Below are 21,977 nucleotides of genomic sequence, written 5' to 3'. Positions count from 1 at the left end.
AACTAACTATTGTAAAATTTAGTGGTGTAAATGCCAATACTCATTTATTTTGTTCATAAAGCTGAAATTTCAGCAGGGCTTGGGAGTAGCCTGCCTCTACTCTGTGCAGTGTCAGTTGTGGTGGCTCAACCTGGGACTAAGGGATGAATTTTCAAGATGTCTCATTCACATGGTTGACAGGTTGGTGCTGGCCATCAGCTGGAAATTCAGCTGGGACTGTTGGCTGGAACATTTAACATGACTTCCTCATGGGGCTGCTTGGGCTTCCTCACAGCATGGTGGCTGAGTTCCACAAAACCAGTGTACCAGGAGTACCAGCAAGAATATGCATTACTTTCTATCACTTAGCTTTGGAAGTCAAACAGCACATCTTCCATTTTTGTCACAAATCCAGAGTTAAGAGAAAGAAAACACAGACCCCATTTTATTATGAGAGGGATGCCAAAATCACAGAGTAAGAAGATCATGTGGGAGCAGAGATGTTGTTGCAGTCGTCCTTGGAAAACATAATCTGCCATACATTAATCATGGCTGCCAAGTTTTATAGCTTCCAAAGAGCCTGACCTCTTATTTTTTCCAGTTAAATCAGTTTTGAGTTATTAAAATCTAAGCCTATGCCAGAATTTTACACTTTTAACAAGGATTTTAAAGAATTTTGGCAGTTCTGAGTTAAAATAGGCAACCTCTATCCAAGTGCTTTCCAACATTCTTTCCTATCATGATACACACAGAAAACATTTGCCTTGCACATAAAGGTAAACTGGAGGGAATTTTGGAACATTTAAGGGGCTAGGTTAATAATTCATTGTATTTTCTCTATAATATATAATTAAGATGAGTGAAATAATAGAAAATATCAGGAAAAATACTAAATATTAAATTTATGTGAAACATAAATAAAAATTACCAAATTTCTTCATGAGAAACTTGAGTCTGCATCTACCTTTTTTAAAAAAAATCAGATTTTATACCTGAAATGGCTCTATGCAATTCCTGATTATGATTTTTAAATTCAATACATACTGACTAAAAATTTTCCCATCCCAGTAAATGATTAAAAATTAAGAACAATGTTCATCATTTGAAATTATGCTTATGGAATCAGATGGCCCTTTCTTTTCTTTCTTTGGCACTTGCAATGTTGACACTTCTTTGGATACTGTAAATGAATTTTGAGTCCAGTCAACTTTTCTCTATCAAGTTTTAGAAAATAATCATGAGGCTCTACTTTGCAAATGTGTATGCCTTGGTAGAACAGTCACCCTGAAGATAGCTGGGATGCCACACAAGCCCCTTGCTGGGGACACAGGATGTGCAAACCAATGTCTTTTAGTCCAGGGACAGAAAAGTGGAATGAACTCAAGCAAATCCCTTGTGTCCCTAATTCAGAAAGCCCTGCATCATCTTTTTGGAAAACAGCTGTGATTATAAAAGTTAAAAAGCAGTGGTGCAGTCTAACAATCGGACACTAGAGGGTAGATACTTGAAGCTTTGATTTTGTGATATTCTGAAGGGCACAGTTTACTTGAGTCAGGCCTATCATTAGCTCAGTCATATACTAAAGATCACAGATATTTCATACAAAGATGTCTCCTATTCTCCGAGGCCTCAGTTGATAACCTGGACACATTTGTATGGTAGGAATATGACAGAGAAAAATCATGTTTATATTCTAAAGGGTTAATTCATCCATCCACTCATTCATTCATTCATCTATTTGTTCAGTTATTCTATTACCTATCCAGCCATTCATTCAAGAAACATTCATTGAACAGCTACTGTGATCAGAGTTCTTGCTGGTGCTGGGAGAGAAAAATGATAAGAACCCTCCCTGCCATTAAGACTTTCACAGTTTTGGATGAGAGATGTCTCGTAAGTATAATAGCAAGCACCATAGAGTGTGATGCTCACTGTGGGAAGACAGAAACTCTGGGATTGTGTGAACTCAGATGAGGGCACAGGCCACGGGCTGGTGGCTGCACCAAAGGTATTATGATGTATGGATGGCCCACTATCTCCAGATCTTTCTGCCTGAATCCTACACAGTGGGGCCCAATCCCTGGGGCACATGCAGGTGGTCAAGCAACCCTAGGGAATGAACTTCCACAGTGAGAATGCCCCTTCAATCTGTAGGCACCCAGTTCCTCTCCCTCCCTGTGCATTGCCTGGACTCAAATCTAGGCCCTCCGCCTGGAATTCCTGTCACTCTCCCAATGTGACCCCAGCTGGCCTTAGCAGCAGGACCTCTCCCTGCTCTGCTCTGCAGCCTCATCTCTGGTCACATCTGGGGTCCCTGAGCATGAGCCTCACCTTCCTGCCTCCAGGTTTTAGAAGACTTCTGAGCCAACAAGTTGGTGTTAGCATAAGTGGTTTATTAAGCAGATGCAACTTATTAGGATATGAGCATGAAATGAGTTGTTCTGTCCCCTGCCCCATTCCCCACAACTGCCCTGACTGTTGTTATGCCCTGATTGTTGTTATAACAACTGTTATGTTCTCATGTCTGGGTGGCAGCTGCCCTAATAATGGTACAGCCTACTTCCAGAAAGTCTAGTCACTTGCAATTTTGAAGAACTCAGCCCTGATCATTTTTAAATGTTGACCTCACATCTATTTAAAGTTTTTCTCCTCTTTCTCCTCAGAGCAGGTGAGATTCGGAGCACTAATGGTTTGGGTTGGAGTCTGGCAGGTAGATTGGGGTGAGGGGCAGGGGCATGGTTTGCTCTTACTGCCCCCTTGTCTCCCCATCCTGACACTCTTTCTCTGGAGTAGATGCAGGAGGAGAGAGAGGAGGACAGGTTTTCCTCACACCCTGACTGCAGTTGATTCTTTCCTGGCCAGCACTGCCAAGCCACCAACTACAGCCAGGTGGGATTCACTTTCTACCGTCTTAGAGATTGGTGGTCAGAGGTGGTGACCTTGACCTTCTGTCTTTCTGCCTGTGGTCCCCATGGCATCCCTTTCTCCAGAAAGTTCCTCCCAGCTCTGGTCATACAGGGGTAGAAGAAAGGCTGGAGACCAAGCAGATGCCTAACCAGGGAACCAAATCTAATCTTCTCATTTTGAAAGCACTCCCCCAGATTTAAATGTTTTCTTGGGAGCGACACCCTCTTTCCCACCCCCACAGGGAAGAGGAGGATGAAAGTCTCTCTACTCACAAATACAGTGTTTCCTGAACAGCGCCTGTCCCCATGTCCTGTCCTCCTCTCTGTCCAGGGGGCAGGGTAAGGGGAATTATAGGGCTGAGTCTCCAAAATGGCATCTCTAAATTGACCCTCTTACCCAGTGGCTGACCCCAATGCTGGTGGTGCTCTGGACCTCCAATGTGGGGTAGGTGCCGCCTTTTGTTCTCAAATGTCTCTTTTAGTTGACATTTCAGAGCAACAAGAAAACACCAACCAGGCACCCTATTACACTGGAACACCCCTTTGTGAAGGAGTCCTCAGGGGCCGTTTATAAAGCAGCCAGGACTCCTGAGTCAGGGCACGGTGCTCTTGCTCCGGGCCACTCATCTCTCTGGGCTGTCTGGGACTCAGCCACTATGGTGCTGTAGGAACAAGGTGTGTGAGCAGGGCTGGACTGGGCGTGTGGTTGTTACCATCACGCTAACAACTGGGAACGCTTTAAAACACTAGTCCTGAGCTACTTTTCTCAAAGTTACTTAGAGGAGGGGCTGTGATCTGATAAGGAAGGGCAGAGAAGAAGGATGGTCGGTGGCACAGCCTCGTCTCTCTTATATTTCATGCTTTAAATCTGCATAAGCCTCACTAGCAAAATGCACCCTGTCCTTAGAGGGCAATCTCCTGCTGTTGGAACACTCCCAGGGTCCTGAGGGGCTGGGGTAAAAGTAGGGTATGCTTGAGTTCTGCTGTTTGTTACAAGATAGCAAGGCACCCCAGCCAAACACTTTGCAGGGGCCTCATGGATGTTCTGAAAGCTCCTGTCCATTGGAACCTCGGACTTTGGGCCTGATCTGGGGCTAGAAGGGGCTCTTTGTGTGATCTCAGGGTCTTTGCCTCCCCATCTAAAAAACAGCTGGGTGATTCCCGAAAACCTACAGCCAAAGCCCTCAGGCCCTCAAACTCTGGGCTTCTCTCTTGGTTTCCCTGCCCTCAACTACAGCCTCCACGTTTGGGACCTGGGCCCTGGCCCAGACCTCGGTCCTCTCTCCCCTGGGGGCTGCTTTGGCCCCCATTTACCTCCAGAACCAGCTGCATTGAGTGTGCCTGTGGCCTGGTGTCCCCCATGTCTGCACCCTCACCCACCAGCCATTCTGCCTAGATTCCCTGCATTTACCTGGGGGCTCCAGGCAGAGAGGGCTGTGTTCATTGTCTTAAGACCTCCCATCATCCTTTCCTCTCTCTATCACTTCTTTTTCCCTCTTTCCTCAGCCCCTCTAGGATGGGGACCTACCCAGGAGAGTGTGTATTCCAGCTTCCCATTCCCTGTTCTTTGGTTACAGTTCCAGATATTCTGCAGTGTCCAGGTGTGGGGGCCTGCTAAGGGAGCCTCCTGAGTCAGCCCTGAGTGAGGAGTGTTTTTCTCAACCCCTCTGCAAACATCACCAGTCCTGAGAGGTGCATTATTCCATGTGAATGTGCCACGTATATTCAGTCCTTTCCATTCTGCATCCTAGCAGAAGGATGGGGCACTTTGGCAACCTCTGCCTCTCTGACTAGTCTTCTCTCTGGCCCCACTTCTCCCTGCCCCATGGACGGATTCCCACCAACCCTAGGACCTGCAGGAGCCCAGCCAGCCCTAAGTGCCTTCTCTTTAATGACCTGCTGCGTTGCCATGGCAACGAGAGATTGTTTTAACCCCAAAAGTGTCTTCATTAAGCTTCATTTGGAACCTCCTTGAGCTGGAGTCTGCAAGCTGCATCTTGAGGCAAGTCCTATAACATCAAAGAGTCTCTTTGGGTGGGACTCAAAATTGAAAATCATCAGCCGGAGCTTCTAAGAAAATCCACCTAGACAGAGGGCCTTTATTTTGGGGGAAGGATATTTGGGAACATTTCTGTTGTCGAAGCAGCTTCTCTAGGCTCCATTTCATGACTCTGCATACAGCAGGTGCCGTATTGATGCGGTTGACTTGAGTGGGCTGGCCTTGAGCACCAGCCGGCTGTCTCCATTGATTTCCCAGAAGCGATTAGGGTGTCCCCACCCTTAATTAGTCAGCCAGCTAGGTGCCAGTGACTACGCCAGGCACTGAAGCGGGGGCTGCAATAAAGCAGCCAGGAATCCAGCCCTCAAGGGGCTTAGGGCAGTGGGAGATTGAGGGCATGACTCCATGGCCTGCACAGAAGGCCAAAAACTTTAGGAAGCTTCCAGAAAAAGCATAGCTCCTAGTGGGACCCTCCCTTGCTCAGAATATTCCATGATGTTCACTGATCACAAGAGATAGTCTAAACTCCTCATCTTGTCAATCAAGGTTCTTCAAGCATTGAGTTGCTTTTTTACCCTTTAGTTTCCATTTTTATTTTAGTATACCATTGTACAGAAAGTGCACTAATGTATAAATGTTATAAGCGGTACACAGCTTATGAATTTGTTCTGTGCATAAACCCCAGTTCTTACACACACACGTGCCCATATAGCTGCCACCCAGGTCAAGATAAATTTTGAGGGACAGAGTGAAATGGCTCTAGATTATATGCTGTCCTTCCCCCTGCCTTTCAGTTAAGACTAAAAGTGATGTGGTTAGGAACAGATGATGCTTATTCTGGATTTGTTTCACATTTTTTCCTTTAAAAAATGTGGTAAAGACATAACATGAAATCTACCCTCAAATTTTTAAGTGTACAGTGTAGTTAACTATAAGCCCAGTGTTGTTAACTATAAGCCCAGTGTTATATAGCGGATCTCTAGAACTTTTTCTTTTTAAAATAATTAATTAATTATATACTTTTTGAGACAGAGTCTTGCTCTGTTGCACAGGCTGGAGTGCAATGGCCTGATCTCGGCTCACTGCAACCTCCACCTCCAGGGTTCAAGTGATTCTCGTGCCTCAGCCTCCCCAGTAGCTGGGATTACAGGAATGTACCACCATGCCTGGCTAATTTTTGTATTTTTGGTAGAGGTGGGGCTTCACCATGTTGGCCAGGCTGGTCTCGAACTGCTGACCTCAAATTATCCACCCACCTCAGCCTCTCGAAGTGCTGGGATTACAGGGGTGAACCATCATGCCTGGCCTGTTTTGTTTTTTAGAGACAAGGTCTCACTATATGCCCAGGCTGGTCTCAAACTCCTGGGCTCAAGCAATCCTCCCGTCTCAGACTCCCAAAGTGTTGGGATTACAGGCATGAGCCACCATGCCTGGCCTCTAGAGCTTTTTCTTCTTGCATAACTAAACTCTGCTGTCACTGAGCAACAACTCCTATTCTGCTTCCCCTTTGGCAGTCACGATTCTACTTTCTGCTTCTATGTGTTTGACTACTTTAGAGACCTCAAAAAAGTGGAATCCTGCAGTATTATCTTTCTGTAACTGACTTGATTCATTCAGCATAATTCCTCCAGGTTCATCCATGTTGTCGCATGTGGCAGGATTTCCTTCTTTTAAGACTGAATAACATTCCATTGTATGTATATACCACATTTTGTTTATCTATTAATCCCTTGATGAACATTTAGGTAGTTTCCACCTCTTGGTTATAGTGAATAATGCTGCAGTGAAAATGGGAATGCAAATAGCTCTTTCAAGATCCTGTTTTCAATTCTTTAAATAAATACACGGAAGTAGTATTGCTGGATCATATGGTAGTTCTATTTTCAACTCTCTGAGGGACCTCCATGCTGTTTACCACAATGCTGTACCAATTTACATTCCCACCAACAGTGCACAGGGATTCAAATTTCTCCACATTCTCAACAACACTCATTATTTTCTAATTATTCATCATTTGATCACTAATTATTTGATGGTGACTGTCCTAATGGGTGTGAGATGATGTCTTACTGTGTTGTTGATTTGCATTTTCCTGATGATTAGTAATAATTAGGTGATTTCATATACCTGTTGGCCATCTGTATGTCTTCTTTGGAGAAATGTCTATTCAAGTCCTCTGCCCATTTTTAAAATCAGGTTATTTGGTTTTTGGCTGTTGAGCTGTAGGAGTTCCTTATATCCATGTTTGTACTTTATGGCTACCTCCCTGAAGCAAACTTTTCACTCCTGAGGGAAGTGAGAGATTGAGGTGATGGCCAAATCACATGGCCAGCAGTAGGGATGGAGTTCCAGCTCCTTCTTGTTAAAGCCCAGGCCCTTATGAGCAAACCTGTCCTTCTGATGGGCAAGCTGAGAAACCTAGAGGCTGGGCACAGGGTGAGGAGGGTGGGGTGAGGCTGTTCTGGTCCTGGGGCTCCAGTTGATATTGCTGTGCACATGATCCCAGGCAGCTGGGTTTCCTCTTTCCAAGTGCAGTCTACCCAAGGCTGAACTGTTGGAAGCTGTGCAGGGACAGGGCAGCAACTGTGGAGGAGGAATGACAGAGAAACTGCAATGACACCTTTGATTCCTTGAAAATAAATGCCTACATAAAAGGGAGGTGTGAAACTCTCAAAGGAGCATATGGCTGAAGGTTGTGCAGCAGGGTTGGGGGCGTGGGGCAGGATTTGGAATACATGGTCATTGATGAGGGTTGTTTTCAGGGATGCTGGGGTGGAATGAATAATGGGAAGAGAAACGAGGTTAACCTAGCACGGCTTGTTCCTGACAAACATGTGCTGGTTCCTAGTAATCACCGAAAGTGCCTAGTAGCTATTAATCTCACAGACAGGTCTGGAATCTTGCTGAAATGGGTATCACATTTGCAGGGCCATAGTGGTAGCACCTCCTAAGTCTTTTTTTTTTTTTTTTTGATAAATGGGATAACCACATAGTAGCAGGGTGGCTTTGGGCAAGTTACTAAATTCTGTGTGCTAAAGTTTCTTTCTGTGTAAAATGGAGATGATCGTAACACCTACCTCATAGTGTTTTTGGAAGAACTAACTAAGAGAATGCATTGAAATCCTTAGCAGTGTGCCTGGCCCATAGGAAGGGCCCAGTAAATGTTACCTATTATAATGATTATTGTTGTTATTACTGGTTACTGATAGTAGTTTCGTGATCTCACTTGCAAGATTTTTTAATTCCATTCAACAGTTACTGAGCTTGATGTCTGGGCCAGAGGCTGTAACAGGCATGGTCAGGGTGGAGAATAGTATAGGACAAGCTTCTTGCTCTATGGGATCACAAGGTCTAGAGCAGGTGATAACTACACAGGTAAATACCTTGAATTCCACGTGAATGGTAATACACGCTCTGGGACAGAGGAATAAACAGAGAACAACGGCTGGGGGCAGAATACATGGCCCCACTCTCGGTGGGGCTGATACAGAGTCTACCTGTCTGTTTTTTTTTTGGAGTGACAATATTTCTGCGTCTCTGCTGATCAAGCTGACGTACAGCCAAGCTGCAGCTCACCAGTTTGGCTCAGTTATTTTTGGAATGGTCCTGTAATAGTTTTGCTTATATGAGTGCAGGGAAAGCTTAAAAAATGTCTTTCCTAACCTACAGTATGCCTCCTGATGTACCCAGAAACACTAATTTGATGCCAAGAGCTTGCTTTCCTGCTGAAGAAAATGTCAGGCTCTAATAATATTCCATTATTAGGCCCACATAATTTCCTGCTTGGACAATTCTAACAGCTTCCTCTCTGGTCTTCCTGCTTCAAACATATTCCTTATGGCCTATCCTCAACATTACTGCAGTGCAATTGCCATTTCTCTACTCACAGGACTTCAGTGGTTCCTTGTTTTGTGGGTCTGGGAACTAAGGGGTGTGGGGAGAGTGGTCCTACTTACATTTCTCCCAGTTAGGGAATGTCTGCATCCTGTTCACACAAGTTTGGAGTCTGTGAGTCTAGAGGTCTTGACCTCAGGTTGGGGAAATGATTCCATCAAGGGCTATACAAGTCCCATTAAATTTCATATTATTGCTGCTGCCATGATCACTGGGCAGTTTGTGCTGACAGAAAAAGAAAGGAGTCACCATTCTAGCTGTGGTAATTGACTTTGATTAGGCAAAGCTAAGGCTGCTGTCATCCAAAGGGGAGCAGAGAAAAATGTTTGAGACCAAAGTGATCTACTGGGGCTTCTCTTAGTACTCCCCTGCACAGTCTTCATGGGAAATGGTCAAGTATTGCTGCCACAGCTTGAGAAGGACATAATGACTTGGGGTTTAGACCACAGGTAACTCACAAAAGGCAAAATACCTAGATCAGAAGTGCTCACCAAGAGTGAGGGGACTCTCAAATGCATAATAGAGAAAAAAGATAATAAGGACCAGTCATGATCTTGAGACCAGTGGCAATGGCAAAGCTATAGTCCACTCAATTACTTTAGTTTTGTACCTTTCCCTCAGGAAAAGAGGCCCACCAGAATCCCGAAGGAGCTGCTCTCAAGATTTCTACAAAACAAGTGGATCTGAGTGGCACAAGGGGTAGACTGTAGTGGATGCTGTCATTTGCCACCCAGATTTCTCCCACCTTCAAGACTGAAACACTTAAGTCTTCTGGTTACAGGGAATATTGAATGTTAGCAGCTTTCAGCTAAGTCCCTCTTCCCAGTGATTGTCCTTGGCTAATCATAATTATGCCCTTGTCCATTTAGGGATCCCATTACAAATCCTTTTATTAGGCCATCACATGCATTTACCCATTTTACTTAAAATGCTAAATATATGAAATTTCTTTGCAAATTGTAAGTAATCCGATGCTTTTAAAGGATGTCAACAAGGTCAGGATTAAGGAACGGCCATTGCTGGTCATCTCTGGGCTGGCTGTCACACCTACTTCTAAATTAATATTCCTGGCTCTCAGGAGACCTGCAGGCTCTTTTCTCATTCCTGTCACAAGAGCATTTACATTCCATTTTTCTCACTCTCCCCACCTACACCTTTAAAACATCTTCTTTGGAACAGCAGACTTTACCTCCCACTCCAGACAGGTTTCTGTGCTAATCTTAATTTGGCAATCATCACTACAAATTGGAGTTCTATTCAGCACCTCCTACACCTCTCTATTAACTCCAGTACATTAACAAATACCAAAATATTCATGTAAAAATATTTCTCCCTTTAGAGAACATTGTACTTTATTCCAGGTTCCTCTGTTTAATGCCATCTGATAAGAGCTGACTATAGGTTTAATTATAATTTTACTGTAACCTGACATTTCTCTGTCAGACATGCAGTGAAAAGAATTTGGAGCTGGGACCGAGAGAGGAAACAGGTATGGAAAGATGGTAGAGTACAGAGGAATACATAAAGTCCCTCTCCATAAAGTTAATAAAAAACTGAAGTAGAAGACACACTAGCAAGGAATAAATTGGTAGCATTCAACTAAATAAAGGATTATAAGTTTTTATCATAAATTTGGAAGGTATCATCAGAGATAGAAGCTTCTAGAAGTCAAAGCAGAGGCTTTCTCCACAGTTACAAAGCAGCACTTCTGCCACACATCTCACTCTGAAACTTCTATTTGAAGGGAACTGATGGGAATAGGTGAGTGGGAAGCCTAGGAGATAGGTGTGGAGTGTTTCTTCTAGGTCAATGCTTCTCAACAAGGGAAGACACTTGGCAATGTCTGGAGATATTCTTGGTTGTCACAACTGGAGGTATGGAGGGTGCTACTGGCATTTGGTGGATAGAGGACAGGGATGCTGCTAGACATCCTGCAATGCACAGGACAGACCGTGCCCCACAACAAAGAATTATTCAGTCCCAAATGTCAATAGTGTCAAGGTAAAGATCCTGCCTTAGATGTAGAAGCCCTTATCTTCATTCTGCAGATAAACTGTATTTACTAGGAGAGGAGGAACAATTTTGTTTTTCTGTGACTATTTACTCTATGTTTAACTGGCTATTTGAACAGTATATATCAATGGAGTCAAAACCCAGCTATCAGAAATTTTTCTTTGTCTTTGATTTTTGATAGTTTGGTTATTATATATCTTGGTGAACTCCTCTCTGGGTTGGATTTAATTAGAGATCTCTATGCTTCCTGTACCTGGATGCTGGCATCTTTTCCTATATTTGGAAAGTTTTCAGCTGTTATTTCTTAAAATATGCTTCCTGGGTCTTTTTCTCTCTTTTCTCCTTCAGCAACTTTTATTACGTGAATGTTGGGTCTCTTGATGGTATCCCATAATTCCTGGAGGCTTTCTTCATTCTTTTTTTATTCTTTGACTGGATAATTTCAAATGTCCTATCTTCAAGCTCACTGGTTCTTTCTTCTATTTAATCAAGCTTTCTGTTGAAGCTTTCTATTAAACTTTTCAGTTCAGCTACTATATTTTTTATCTCTATAATTTCTATTTTTTATTATTTCAATTTCTCTGTTAAATTTCTCATTTTGTCTGTGTATTCTTTTCCAAATTTCATTTAATTTTTTCTGTATATATTCTTTTAGTTCCCTGACCTTCTTTAAGAGGGTTATTCTGAATTATTTTTCAGTCATTTTATAGATCTCCATTTCTTTAGGGTTCATTGTTGCAGCTTTAGTAGGTTTTTCTGGATGTGTCATGATTCCCTATTTCTTCATAATTCTTGTGTCCTGTTATGGTTTGAGCCCTCTAAAATTCATACAGAAACTGAATTCCCAATACCAATAATATTAAGAGCTGTGGCCTTTGGGAAGTGATTAAGTCATGAGGGCTTTGTCCTCATGAATGAGATTAGGACCCTTATAAAAGGGCTTGAGGTTGAAGGGAACATTCCCTTGCCTTTCTGCCTTCTGTCATATGAGGAAACAGCAACAGGCACCATCTTGGAAACAGACAGCAGCTCTCACCAGAAACAAATGCCAGCATCTTGATCTTAAACTTCACAGCCTGCTAATGTTTGTATTTTTAGTAGGGACAGAGTTTCTCCATGTTGGCCAGGCTGGTCCTGAACTCCTGACCTCAAGTGGTCTGCCCCCATCAAGCCTCCCAAAGTACTGGGTTCACAGGCATGAGCCACAGTACCAAACTCTATGGTGCTTTTTAAACTGTTTCTGGAGATGGGAGAATCTCACATCACACTATACCAAAATCTGATACAAATGGAAGAAAAAAGAAGGGAAAAAAAGAAGAATTTACAGATTGGTCTCAATTATGACAACCAATACAAAAATCCTAAATAAAATATCAGCAGAGAGAAAGCATAAGACACTAAAAGAAAGATACACAAAGATAAATAAAGCCCAAGCATGTAAGCATGGCTCAATACTAGAAAATCTGATGCCAAAGAATGCATTTGCCATTGCTCAATCTTCATTTCAGGTTTTTAAAAAAATTAATAAAATAGATACTAGTGGATACTTCCTTAGCATTACAAAAAATTAAAATCCTCCACCCCAAACAATCACAACTTAATGTAAAAAGCCAAAAGCATTTTCATTAAAGTCAGAAATAAGAACTACTATTATCATACATGAGAAAGACATAAAAGGTAAAAAATTTGGAAAGGAAAAAGCACCTTGTTATAAATTTATATCAAAAATCAAACCTTCATTATTAGTAACCAGTTAGAAAATTTAATGGAAGATGTGTTAGTCCATTATTGCATTACTATAAGGAAATACCTGAAGCTGGGAAGTTGTAAAGAAAAGAGGTTTAATTGTCTCACAGTTCTGCAGGCTGTACAAGAAGCCTGGCACCAGCAGCTGCATGTCTTTTGGGGAGGCCTCAGGGAGCTTACAATCATGGCTGATGGTGAAGGGGAGCCAGTGGTGTCACATGGTGAGAGCAGAAGCAAGAGAGAGAGAGGGGAGGTGCCATACACTTCCAAACAACTGGATCTGGCATGATCTCAGAGGAAGAACTCACTCACTCATCACCAAAGGATGGTGGGTGCTAAGCCATTCATGAGGGATCTGCCCCATGATACAATTACCTCTCACCAGGACCCTCCTCCAACACTAGGTATTATATTTCAACATGAGATTTAGAGGGGACAAACACCCAAACCATATCAGAAGAAAAGATGTCTTTTACATAGAAACAAACAAAATGTTTAGGGACAAATCTAATAATCAATGTTAGGGCCCTATGCTAAAAACTTTAAATTCCTGTTAAAAGCCAGAAAAAATATTCCAGTAAGTGAAAACCTCCCTTGTTTTTCTTTAGAAGAGTACTCAATAGAGCAGTTTCAATTTCTGAATGTAATCCCTAAATTCAGTGTGTTTCCAATCCAATTACCAAGAGAATTTTGTTTGAAATTTGGTAAGTTAAACCAAATTTTATCTGGTAGAATGAACACATAATTGGAATCAGAAAATAAAAATAAAAAATAAGATTAATGAACATGACTATGATACTATCAGGTACCAAAACATTGTTATAACCCACACAATAAAATACAAAAACAAAAACCTTGTTTAAAGCTACAGATATTTAATACAATATAATTTTAGGACAGACATAAACTAAGAGACCAGTGTAAGAAAATAGAGAGTCCAAAAATGAATTCAAGCACATATGGGAATTGAGTATTTGATTAAAATGGCATCGTTAAATTTATCAGCAAGGATGGGTTATTCCATAAACGGTGTCGAGAAAACTGGTTAGTTATTTGAAGGGGGAAAAATTGGATTTCTTACCTCATTCTTCATGTGCAAATAAATTCCATATGGATCCAAGAGTTAAATATAAAAATGAAACCATTAAAGTTAAATTAAAAGAATGATTACAGAGTAGTTCGCAAAACTCTGCAAACAAATTTTAAAACTTGGATAAGAATAACGGTGAATTTTTACAGTCTTAAGAGTGTGATAAAAAACACTAGGAGACATATCCTCCCAGGGGACTGTGGGCCGAACGAAGTCCTGCCAGGTGAATCATGAAGCCTGAGTGGAGGCCAGGTAGGTAGACAGGTGGGAATGTGTTCCAGCACAAGCTGGCCCCTAAAATGCCCTTCCCCATCATCCTCTGTCAAGCAAGATCCACTTTCCCAGCTATTCCCTGAAGCAGAAATGCATGTAGTAAATAGTAAGCACAAATAGTTAGCAAGTACTAATACTGCTAAAAGACAACCTGAAAAGACAAATAAATCAGCTGTTAAAAATGACAAGAAATAAAGAGGTTAGAAAAATGACTAATTGCCCACAAATGTCCATGATACAGGATGAATACCAGGCATAATCAATTAGGAAATTTACAGCTAAAGAGGTTGCATTCACAGTAACAAAATGTATTAACTACTTTGGAATAAACTCAGTGCAGAATGTTTGTGACCCAGGTAGAGAAAGCCATACTACTTTTGATTCCTAAAGGAGACCAAAATAAATAGAGAATTGCATTTTCCTGGCAAGTGGGAACAATCGCGTGAAGATAACTGATCTCCTCACATCCATTTATAGGTCACATGTGGTCCTATTGCAGCGTGTCTGGTTTTGCAGCACTATTGTACATTTGCAGCACTGTTCCAAGTTGCCTCTATGTAGCTGACCAGGCTACCAGCATGCCTGAAATCTCAGGTGGAGGTAGCCTTTGAGTACATCTCTGCTTGTTTAATCCAGTGGTTCTCAAATTTGAGCATGCACCAGAATCACCTGGAGGCTTGTTAAAGCTCAGATTACTGAGCCGTATACCCAGAATTTCTGATTCAGCAGGCCTGAGCAGTACCCAATAATTTGTAGTTCCAACAAGTTCCCAGGTGCTGTTAATGCTGCTGGTCGGGGAACTCGACTTAGAGAACCACCAGATTAGTCAAATGTCAATGTAATGGGGAATGGGCAGAGCAGTCTGGACTCTGAGGCTCTTGGGATCCCCTTTAAATCTAGACAGATTTCCATCTTAATCTCAGTAACTTTCAATGGGAGCCAGACCTGGTAGGAGACTGTCATTTTTTACTGCCTTCTTTCTATACTTTGTCAGTGGGGAAGTATTGGAAGAGCAAGAAGGCAGCAGAGTTGGCTGTGCATGCGTGCGTGCATGCATGTATGTGGCCAAGCACTTGAGATTTCAAGGCTCATGGGATTTAGACACAAATTCCTGAAAGTAAGTGCTAGCCTTATATCCTCTATGTAGCCCAGTAAATCCTAGTCTAAATCTCCAATACCTCTCTTGAAACTTGACAGAATAGTATGCCTGGAAGAATAAATGGCCAAGAATAAGAAACAATTCTGACAGGGGTTGGGGGAAGAGAGGTAGGGAGGATTTATCTGCCTTTTATAAAAACCTGTTTTAAAGCAATAGTAATAAAAACAGCTAAAGTGCAGTCATAAAGAGAAAACTGTATATAAATCATACAAAAAGGACCCAGAATTAGATCAAATTATATGAAAGGTGGCTATAACGTGTGAAGAGCTGAGCATCAGTAAGCAATATGGAAGGAAAATTTAATAAATCATGTTGAAATACTGAGGATTGAATTTGAAAAAGGAATTAGATTCACCGAATCTAATTCTGCTCACCGAAATTAAAGGTAAATAAAGATGATAAATCATAGAGAAAAAAGGTTATATAGTACACAATTTACCATTTGCCATACTTCTTTGGAAGTGTAGGAGAAGTGAAAGAGAGCACTTGGGGAGTGACTCCCGGATGTCAAAAACATCAGTATCTTTTCTCATTTCATCCCTGCAGCAGTCCTGTGAAACAGCTATTACTCTCTACTCTTAGATAGGGAAACCGTGGCTTGAGAAGTCAAGTTATTTTCTCAAAGTCAAATAGGGAGCAATCAGAAGAGCCTCAATCTGTCTGACTCTCATCCTGCGCTGCCCAATGACTGTCAACCAGTCAGGGTACAGGCGAGGTGTAGCTGCCCAGATCAGAAAATGAAGCCCCAGTGCCAGTCCAGTCCTAGAGGGGCCTGGGATGGTAGGAAGAGGAACAAGATAGAACCAAGGTTGAGGGTGAGGCAGCACACCAGTGGTACGAACTTGGTGAGCCTAGCAAGGGCAAAAGGCAGTAAATGCATTCCAGGGGCTGTAGGGGCACCCAGGGAGCTGCCTGAAGCAGAGGGAGGAGGATGAGCTTCTGGGTCCCAGGGAAGGTTGGATGTTTGATGGAGATACTGGGGGGCACATATGAGCCAGAATTTGTCATCCACCTGACTTGTTCCTTAAGCATCCAATCTGATATGGTTTGACTCTGTCCCTACCCAAATCTCATCTTGAATTGTAATTTCCATAATCCCCATGTGTTGTGGGAGGGACCAGGTGGAAATAATTGAATCATGAGGTCGGGTCCCCCATCCTGTTCTCATGATAGTGAGTTAGTTCTCATGAGATCTGATGGTTTTATAAAGGGTTTTTTTTCCCCCTTTTTGCCCGCACTTCTCCTTGCTGCCACCCTGTGAAGAAGAATGTGTTTACTTCACCTTCCACCACGATTGTAAGTTTACTGAGGCTTCCCCAGCCCTGTGGAATTGCGAGTCAATTAAGCCTCCTTCCTTTATAAATTACCCAGTCTCAGGTATGTCCTTATAGCAGCAGGAGAATGGACTAATACACAATCCCATCTGCCCTGACATAACCCTGGCACCCCTTTTATGAGAGACCTGCAGAAGGCATGTGGTGTCACAAAAAAGCAGGTTCATTGGGTGAAGGAAATGATTTTAATTGTGTGTCTGCCACTTTCTAGGTGTATGGCTTTGATCCAATAATCGAATCCCTGTTAGTTTCCTCAGTTGTACATCAGGATAACAATGCCTACCTCACAGAATTCATGTGGAGATTACATGAGACAAGTCAGGAAAAACACCAAGCTTAATAAATGGTGCAGAGTAGACATTCAATCAATATTTGTTGAATAAGTGAATGCATTCTATATATACATATGTATATATATATATTTCACTGTATATATTTACTCATTAGCTCTGGAGGGGGTTTATCTAGCTAGCTCTGCTCAGAAGACAAGAATTTCACATTTTTCATCAGTTTTAGCTGAAACATTCCAATTTAGGAAACTGGGTCAAGCCATATCACTGTGCATTAATTATAAGTTGTGATTCCAGCAACCTGTAGAAAGACGAGAAAATGGTCCAGTACCTGCAGTTTTCCACAGGGACAAATGTACCTCTGACAGTTTCCATAATCACCACCCTTTCCAATTGCTTGGGCCTTCATTGTTTACAAAGAGCTGCTCACACCCATGATCACGTATAACTCACCTTCAAGGAAGTTGAGTTATTCCATTTTGTAGTTGAGAAAATTAAGGCTCCAAGAGGTGAAAGAACTTGCTTAGATCATGCCTGGTGGTTGGTGGCAGAGAAGATGGAATCTCTGGGATGTGCCTAAATTGATTATCACTACGGCATGTGCTTGGTTACTTTGTTAAAGGCATAAAGGATGAATTCAAGGAGGATCCTGCCTGGTGTTATTTGCCTCTGGCTCCCCTGAACCCCTCAGGTAGAGGTTCTGAGGGTCCTATCTATATATTATAGCCTATCCCTGTTCCAGAGCCAGTTTGGAAGGAGAAAGAGGAGAGAAGCAGCCTCAATCCTCTAGACTTATGGGGTCACAGGAAATATTTCCATAATATTGTTGCATTCTGGGACCTGATAGCCCAGCCAGGATGCTGTCATCTACTTGGAAGCCATGGAGATGTGGCCAGATAACTTGGGTCAAGTCCAGCTCAGGGGTGGTGGTGTTTATCTGGAGTGACAAGATGTTACACAGGTGAGGAAAAAAACCTACTATTGATTTTTTTGTGAAGAGACAAAAACTGAGTGGTTGTGGCCATGTTGCCGACCTTGAGCAGCAGTTGGCTTCTCCATGTAGAACCTGGGAGTAGGAGGCTCAGAATCAAATCTCTTCTCCCTCCCCCTCCTGTTTTCAGCTTTGTGAGAAACCTTATCATCAAATGCAATGGCCAGCAACGTTACCAACAAGACAGATCCTCGCTCCATGAACTCCTGTGTGTTCACTGGGAATCTCAACACTCGTGTGGTCAAGAAATCTGACATGGAGGCAGTCTTTTTGAAGTATGGCAAAACTGTGGGCTGTGCTGTTCATAAGGACTTTCCCTTCGTTCAAAATTTTAATGGGAGAAATGCCCGGGCTGCTGGAGCAGGAGAGGATGGCAGAATGATTGCTGGTCAGGTTTTAGCTATTAACCTGGCTGCGGAGCCAAAAGTGAACTGAGGAAAAGCAGGTGTGAAACAATCTGCAGCGGAGATGTATAGCTCCTCTTTTCAGTTGGACTATCAAGGTGATGATGATGATACGATGTACAGTTACTCAGCATGTGTGCCTCCTCCTTCTCCTATTGCTCGGGCTGTAGCGCCCTGGAAACGTCAGCGTGTATCAGGAAACAACTCACAAAGGGGCAAAAGTGGCTTCAGTTCTAAGAGTGGAGAGCGGGGATCTTCCAAGTCTGAAAAGTTGAAAGGAGATGACCTTCAGGCCATTATGAAGGAGTTGACCCAGATAAAGCAAAACGTGGATTCTCTCCTGGAAAACCTGGAAAAAATGGAAAAGGAGCAGAGCAAACAAGCAGTAGAGATGAGGAATGATGAGTCAGAAGAGGAACAGAGCAGCAGCTCCGTGAAGAAAGATGAGACTCACATGAAGCTGGAGTCTGAGGGGGGTGCAGATGACTCTGCTAAGGAGGAGGACGTACTGGGTGATGATGATAATAAGGATGGGGATGACCAGCTGGAGTTGATCAGGGATGATGAAAACGAGGCTGAGGAAGGAGAGGACGACAGAGACAGCACCAATGGCATGGATGACTCTTAAGCATATAGTGGGGTTTAGAAATCTTATCCCATTCTTTCTTCACCTAGACGCTTGTCTAAGATCAAATTTTTCACCAGATCCTCTCCCCTAGTATCTTCAGCACATGCTCACTGTCCTCCTCATCCTTGTCCTTCCCATGTTTATTAATTCATGTTGCCCTGTGCCTAGTCCTGTTTTCACTTCCTTTGGCACTCCTAGTAGTTTTGTTAAGTCTTACCTTGTAATTTTTGCTTTTAATTTTGATACCTCTCTATAACTTAATAAAAAGGATGTATGGTTTTTATCAATTGTCTCCAAAATAATCTCTTGTTATGCAGGGAGGACAGTTCTTTTCATTCATACATAATAAATTCAATAGTTGCTTCCCTAACTGCAAAGACAATCTTATTTAGTTGAGTAGCTCCTGAAAGAGGCTTTGATTAGAAGTATGTGTGTTACACCCCCACATTAATGTGCTGTGTGGGGCAGTTCAACACAAATGTAACAATGTATTTTTGCGAATAAGAGTTGGCATGTCAAATGCATCGTCTAGAAAAATAATTGGTGTTATAGTCTTAAGATTTGTTTTCTAAAGTTGATACTGTGTGTTATTTTTGTGAACAGCCTGATGTTTGGGATCTTTTTTTCCTCAAAATAAATAGATCCTTATTAAACCAGGAATTTGGAGGAAAAAAACCCTGTTTTTAAAAATTTTTGTATTTTATTACTGTTTTCTTCAAGCTCTTTGTTTTACAGAGTCCTCCACAAAACCCCTAGAATGTACTAGATATATTTTTCTTGAAGTCATAATCATTATGCATACCAACATAACGCTACTCATATTCTATTTCATTGAGATACATGTTGCATTGAGGAGTCAAATAACTTGACAGAGAGTGGAGATTGCTTTTCCAAATGGCTTTTACATCCCAATGAAAGTTTGGGAAGTATACCCTCCCTGCCTTTTCATCAGTGCTTTGTGGTCCAGCTGACACCCTTTTTGAAGTTTTTGTTGTGTGCTAAATTGTTTTGTCCTTAAATAGGAGAGGCTCAAAAACATTAAGATTTCAGGAAAATTGCAACAGCTGGAGAATGGAACCCCTACTTTCTTCTATTTTGTCCTTTTAATTACTACTTATAGCCTCAGTTACCTTCTGAACTCTGAAGTGTTACCTCAATGTTACTGAAAACAAGGAAACTCTTATTTCCGGATATTCCATAGTCTGCCTTCCCAGGTGACTGAAAACATAGAGAATGTCACACATTTATTTTACCCTAAATAATCTTTTACTCATATTAGCTAATCTTTGTGTTTTCTCTCAACTTTATTAATTGCAGTGATTGCATTTTTAGCATCCAGTCTTCCTAAGATGAATATATTAAGCAGCTGCCAATGTTGTGATACCTCATCCTTGAAAGGCCTAGTTCATTTGTGTTTTTACTTCAGTTTTTCCAGCACAGCAGAAAATGGCATTTATAATTTTTGTGCATGCAAACCTTGGATTCCCCTATAAAGTTTCTATTGTTTCACAGCATGCAGCACTGGCATTTTTTCATCCTACTGCATTACGGGCAAAACTCATGTCTTATTTATAAGGATTTTATAGATCATTTTATGTAACAGGTGACAAAAGCAGAATAGAAGAGGCTGAACTATGGACTACCTTTGGAGCCAAGATACATGATATAAAGGCACTTTCTTTTGTATATTAATCGGTCAAAAATACTACCCACTTGATGTTTTCTGATCTGATGTGGGGAATATGGGCGAGGAGAGAAGCTCATGTTACACAGACTTTTAGTAAGTAACCCATGACTAAAAAATAAATGGGATACTTAGGAAAAACAAAAACAAAAAAGACCCTACTATTTGTTCAGTGCCTCATATGTGCTGTCCCTACACTATCCATAATCCCCACAGCATCTTGTGATACTATTACTATTCTTCCCTTTGTATTGATGATGGAACAGAAGATTGGAGAGTGACATCTTACACAGCATCTCAAAGCTGGCAGTGGTCCAGTGGTTCCAATCCAGGTCTGTGTACTATGATTCCACACTTTTCTCATCAAGGGGACTAAGGGACTCCTGTAACAAGACTAACTCTAGTATCCTCTATCTTTCTAGGGAGAGCTCAGTCACAGACTTTGATCACTACTGCTACTGGGAAGGTAGGAATTAAGCACAATGTTCTGTTTGGATGCAGTAACTGAATTATACTCAACTATTGGATTCCCACAGAGTGTCTGTGCAGATGGAACAGGGTACAGGGCCTTCCTCCCCTACCCTATGCATGTGCAGAAGGAGAGGCCTGACAGGGGGAACCAGGCTGGAGTTTGGAACACCAGTAGCTGTAAAGACCACCTGGGGACTCTGCATAAGACTCAGCACCTGCTGCCTCTGGGACCAGGGGTTATGGTCTTCTTCTTCCCTAAAGGCTGCCACACTCACCTGGCTTACTCCTTCCTCTTCCTCCCTGGGGGAAGGGAGGATCTGATAAAATTGATGAGATTGAAAAAAGAGCCTGAAGTTGGACCCATCAGCCCCTCCCAAGTGCTTTCCCCTTTGGCCCTCATGCATGTGAGCACACGTTTTCCTCCTGTCCTCTGCCTCTCTGATGCTGTGGCCTGTTAGGGACAAGCCTGTGGTTTTGGGTGGGTAAACCCAATTCAGGGAAATGTATCGGGGAACCCAATTGCAGCTGTAGATCCAAGGTGCCTTTTCCAGTTTAGCTTTACCTGCTATGAAGTGGACTCTGGTGACCGCTGTTTCACATTGCTTGGAGCCCACTGTGGAAAGAGGATGGATTGATTTCCATCTCAGTGGTTGCCCTGAAATGCCAGTGTGGGGAATCTGGGCCAGGAGAGAAGTAACCAGAGGGGGCATACTGGCATGCCTTCACCATGTAGTTGTTTCTGCTGTCCCAAGCTGGATGGACACTCCTGAGATACTTTGCTACTTGCTCCCCTGCTCCCCATGCCCTCAATGTTTTATAGATCCCAGGGCACTTGGCACACCTGGATTGAGGCCCCAACCTACCTCTCCAGGCTCTTCTCCCCCAAGTTCTGACCTGCCTAGTCAGCTCTAGCACAACACCCTGAATATCCCACTCAATTCCAACATCTGTGGCACCCTTCTGCTGGCAATGCTGAGAGTTAAATTGGAGAACCTGGCAAGAACCTTAGAGGCCGTGATGCTCAACTCTCCATCCAGAGAAGGGGCTATCTGGACTTGGCTTTCTTGTCTTGCTTCTTGGAGCAACCACTCCTGGGACTTGGTATTTCTGGTTCTT

At 42.5% G+C, this 21,977-nt stretch overlaps 1 pseudogene; it reads left to right on the top strand.

The window, feature by feature from the left end:
* The first annotated feature begins 17,818 nt into the window (after positions 1-17,818).
* LOC117070309 lies at positions 17,819-18,706 on the top strand (annotated as a pseudogene).
* Positions 18,707-21,977: the final 3,271 nt, after the last annotated feature.

This window comes from Trachypithecus francoisi, unplaced genomic scaffold (assembly GCF_009764315.1).
Source record: "Trachypithecus francoisi isolate TF-2019V2 unplaced genomic scaffold, Tfra_2.0 Lachesis_group3, whole genome shotgun sequence".
NCBI lineage: Eukaryota > Metazoa > Chordata > Mammalia > Primates > Cercopithecidae > Trachypithecus > Trachypithecus francoisi.
This window is presented reverse-complemented; position numbering and strand designations above follow the sequence as displayed.